The sequence below is a fragment of the Cherax quadricarinatus genome, chromosome 26, assembly GCF_038502225.1.
Source record: "Cherax quadricarinatus isolate ZL_2023a chromosome 26, ASM3850222v1, whole genome shotgun sequence".
In the NCBI taxonomy this organism is placed as follows: domain Eukaryota; kingdom Metazoa; phylum Arthropoda; class Malacostraca; order Decapoda; family Parastacidae; genus Cherax; species Cherax quadricarinatus.
In genome coordinates, this window is record NC_091317.1 from 2780779 (window position 1) to 2786375 (window position 5597).

Here is a 5597-nt window from a genome sequence, read left to right on the forward strand (position 1 = left end):
CCAGGATACCTGAGGCCGGGGCGACGCAACACAACACCAGGATACCTGAGGCCGGGGCGACGCAACACAACACCAGGATACCTGAGGCCGGGGCGACGCAACACAACACCAGGATACCTGAGGCCGGGGCGACGCAACACAACACCAGGATACCTGAGGCCGGGGCGACGCAACACAACACCAGGATACCTGAGGCCGGGGCGACGCAACACAACACCAGGATACCTGAGGCCGGGGCGACGCAACACAACACCAGGATACCTGAGGCCGGGGCGACGCAACACAACACCAGGATACCTGAGGCCGGGGCGACGCAACACAACACCAGGATACCTGAGGCCGGGGCGACGCAACACAACACCAGGATACCTGAGGCCGGGGCGACGCAACACAACACCAGGATACCTGAGGCCGGGGCGACGCAACACAACACCAGGATACCTGAGGCCGGGGAGACGCAACACAACACCAGGATACCTGAGGCCGGGGAGACGCAACACAACACCAGGATACCTGAGGCCGGGGCGACGCAACACAACACCAGGATACCTGAGGCCGGGGCGACGCAACACAACACCAGGATTCCTGAGGCCGGGGCGACGCAACACAACACCAGGATACCTGAGGCCGGGGCGACGCAACACAACACCAGGATACCTGAGGCCGGGGCGACGCAACACAACACCAGGATTCCTGAGGCCGGGGCGACGCAACACAACACCAGGATACCTGAGGCCGGGGCGACGCAACACAACACCAGGATACCTGAGGCCGGGGCGACGCAACACAACACCAGGATACCTGAGGCCGGGGGGACGCAACACAACACAAGGGTACCTGAGGCCGGGACGACGCAACACAACACCAGGATACCTGAGGCCGGGGAGACGCAACACAACACCAGGATACCTGAGGCCGGGGCGACGCAACACAACACCAGGATACCTGAGGCCGGGGCGACGCAACACAACACCAGGATACCTGAGGCCGGGGCGACGCAACACAACACCAGGATACCTGAGGCCGGGGCGACGCAACACAACACAAGGGTACCTGAGGCCGGGGCGACGCAACACAACACCAGGATACCTGAGGCCGGGGAGACGCAACACAACACCAGGATACCTGAGGCCGGGGCGACGCAACACAACACCAGGATACCTGAGGCCTGAGCGACGCAACACAACATCAGGATACCTGAGGCCGGGGCGACGCAACACAACACCAGGATACCTGAGGCCGGGGCGACGCAACACAACACCAGGATACCTGAGGCCGGGGAGACGCAACACAACACCAGGATACCTGAGGCCGGGGCGACGCAACACAACACCAGGATACCTGAGGCCGGGGCGACGCAACACAACACCAGGGTACCTGAGGCCGGGGCGACGCAACACAACACAAGGGTACCTGAGGCCGGGGCGACGCAACACAACACCAGGATACCTGAGGCCGGGGCGACGCAACACAACACCAGGATACCTAAGGCCGGGGCGACGCAACACAACATCAGGATACCTGAGGCCGGGGCGACGCAACACAACACCAGGATACCTGAGGCCGGGGCGATGCAACACAACACCAGGATACCTGAGGCCGGGGCGACGCAACACAACACAAGGGTACCTGAGGCCGGGGCGACGCAACACAACACCAGGATACCTGAGGCCGGGGAGACGCAACACAACACCAGGGTACCTGAGGCCGGGGCGACGCAACACAACACAAGGGTACCTGAGGCCGGGGCGACGCAACACAACACCAGGATACCTGAGGCCGGGGCGACGCAACACAACACCAGGATACCTAAGGCCGGGGCGACGCAACACAACACCAGGATACCTGAGGCCGGGGCGACGCAACACAACACCAGGATACCTGAGGCCGGGGCGACGCAACACAACACCAGGATACCTGAGGTCGGGGCGACGCAACACAACACCAGGATACCTGAGGCCGGGGCGACGCAACACAACACCAGGATACCTGAGGCCGGGGCGACGCAACACAACACCAGGATACCTGAGGCCGGGGCGACGCAACACAACACCAGGATTCCTGAGGCCGGGGCGACGCAACACAACACCAGGATACCTGAGGCCGGGGCGACGCAACACAACACCAGGATTCCTGAGGCCGGGGCGACGCAACACAACACCAGGATACCTGAGGCCGGGGCGACGCAACACAACAAGTGGATTCCTGAGGCCGGGGCGACGCAACACAACACCAGGATTCCTGAGGCCGGGGCGATGCAACACACCACCAGGATACCTGAGGCCGGGGCGACGCAACACAACACCAGGATACCTGAGGCCGGGGCGACGCAACACAACACCAGGATACCTGAGGCCTGGGCGACGCAACACAACACCAGGATTACTGAGGCCGGGGCGACGCAACACAACACCAGGATACCTGAGGCCGGGGCGAAGCAACACAACACCAGGATACCTGAGGCCGGGGCGACGCAACACAACACCAGGATTCCTGAGGCCGGGGCGACGCAACACAACACCAGGATACCTGAGGCCGGGGCGACGCAACACAACACCAGGATACCTGAGGCCGGGGCGACGCAACACAACACCAGGATTCCTGAGGCCGGGGCGACGCAACACAACACCAGGATACCTGAGGCCGGGGCGACGCAACACAACACCAGGATACCTGAGGCCGGGGCGACGCAACACAACACCAGGATACCTGAGGCCGGGGCGACGCAACACAACACCAGGATTCCTGAGGCCGGGGCGACGCAACACAACACCAGGATACCTGAGGCCGGCGCGACGCAACACAACACCAGGATACCTGAGGCCGGGGCGACGCAACACAACACCAGGGTACCTGAGGCCGGGGCGACGCAACACAACACCAGGATTCCTGAGGCCGGGGCGACGCAACACAACACCAGGATACCTGAGGCCGGGGCGACGCAACACAACACCAGGATACCTGAGGCCGGGGCGACGCAACACAACACCAGGATGCCTGAGGCCGGGGCGACGCAACACAACACCAGGATACCTGAGGCCGGGGGGACGCAACACAACACCAGGATACCTGAGGATGGGGCGACGCAACACAACACCAGGGTACCTGAGGCCGGGGCGACGCAACACAACATCAGGGTACCTGAAGCCGGGGCGACGCAACACAACACCAATATACCTGAGGCCGGGGCGACGCAACACAACACCAGGATTCCTGAGGCCAGGGCGACGCAACACAACACCAGGATACCTGAGGCCGGGGCGACGCAACACAACACCAGGATACCTGAGGCCGGGGCGACGCAACACAACACCAGGATACCTGAGGCCGGGGCGACGCAACACAACACCAGGATACCTGAGGCCGGGGCGACGCAACACAACACCAGGATACCTGAGGCCGGGGCGACGCAACACAACACCAATATACCTGAGGCCGGGGGGACGCAACACAACACAAGGGTACCTGAGGCCGGGGCGACGCAACACAACACCAGGATACCTGAGGCCGGGGCGACGCAACACAACACCAGGATACCTGAGGCCGGGGCGACGCAACACAACACCAATATACCTGAGGCCGGGGGGACGCAACACAACACAAGGGTACCTGAGGCCGGGGCGACGCAACACAACACCAGGATACCTGAGGCCGGGGCGACGCAACACAACACCAGGATACCTGAGGCCGGGGCGACGCAACACAACACCAGGATACCTGAGGCCGGGGCGACGCAACACAACACCAGGGTACCTGAGGCCGGGGCGACGCAACACAACACCAATATACCTGAAGCCGGGGCGACGCAACACAACACCAATATACCTGAGGCCGGGGCGACGCAACACAACATCAGGATACCTGAAGCCGGGGCGACGCAACACAACACCAATATACCTGAGGCCGGGGCGACGCAACACAACACCAGGATACCTGAGGCCGGGGCGACGCAACACAACACCAGGATACCTGAGGCCGGGCCACGCAACACAACACCAGGACTCCTGAGGCCGGGGCGACGCAACACAACACCAGGATACCTGAGGCCGGGGCGACGCAACACAACACCAGGATACCTGAGGCCGGGGCGACGCAACACAACACCAGGATACCTGAGGCCGGGGCGACGCAACACAACACCAGGATACCTGAGGCCGGGGCGACGCAACACAACACCAGGATACCTGAGGCCGGGGCGACGCAACACAACACCAGGATTCCTGAGGCCGGGGCGACGCAACACAACACCAGGATACCTGAGGCCGGGGCGACGCAACACAACACCAGGATACCTGAGGCCGGGGCGACGCAACACAACACCAGGATACCTGAGGCCGGGGCGACGCAACACAACACAAGGGTACCTGAGGCCGGGGCGACGCAACACAACACCAGGATACCTGAAACCGGGGCGACGCAACACAACACCAGGATACCTGAGGCCGGGGCGACGCAACACAACACCAGGGTACCTGAGGCCGGGGAGACGCAACACAACACCAGGATACCTGAGGCCGGGGCGACGCAACACAACACCAGGATACCTGAGGCCGGGGCGACGCAACACAACACCAGGATACCTGAGGCCGGGGAGACGCAACACAACACCAGGATACCTGAGGCCGGGGCGACGCAACACAACACCAGGATACCTGAGGCCGGGGCGACGCAACACAACACCAGGATACCTGAGGCCGGGGCGACGCAACACAACACCAGGATACCTGAGGCCGGGGCGACGCAACACAACACCAGGATACCTGAGGCCGGGGCGACGCAACACAACAACAGGATTCCTGAGGCCGGGGCGACGCAACACAACACCAGGATACCTGAGGCCGGGGCGACGCAACACAACACCAGGATTCCTGAGGCCGTGGCGACGCAACACAACACCAGGATACCTGAGGCCGGGGCGACGCAACACAACACCAGGATACCTGAGGCCGGGGCGACGCAACACAACACCAGGATACCTGAGGCCGGGGCGACGCAACACAACACCAGGATACCTGAGGCCGGGGCGACGCAACACAACACCAGGATACCTGAGGCCGGGGCGACGCAACACAACACCAGGATACCTGAGGCCGGGGCGACGCAACACAACACCAGGATACCTGAGGCCGGGGCGACGCAACACAACACCAGGGTACCTGAGGCCGGGGCGACGCAACACAACACCAGGATACCTGAGGCCGGGGCGACGCAACACAACACCAGGATACCTGAGGCCGGGGCGACGCAACACAACACCAGGATACCTGAGGCCGGGGCGACGCAACACAACACCAGGATACCTGAGGCCGGGGCGACGCAACACAACACCAGGATACCTGAGGCCGGGGCGACGCAACACAACACCAGGATACCTGAGGCCGGGGCGACGCAACACAACACCAGGGTACCTGAGGCCGGGGCGACGCAACACAACACCAGGATACCTGAGGCCGGGGCGACGCAACACAACAATAGGATACCTGAGGCCGGGGCGACGCAACACAACACCAGGATTCCTGAGGCCGGGGCGACACAACACAACACCAGGATACCTGAGGCCGGGGCGACGCAACACAACACCAGGGTACCTGAGGCCG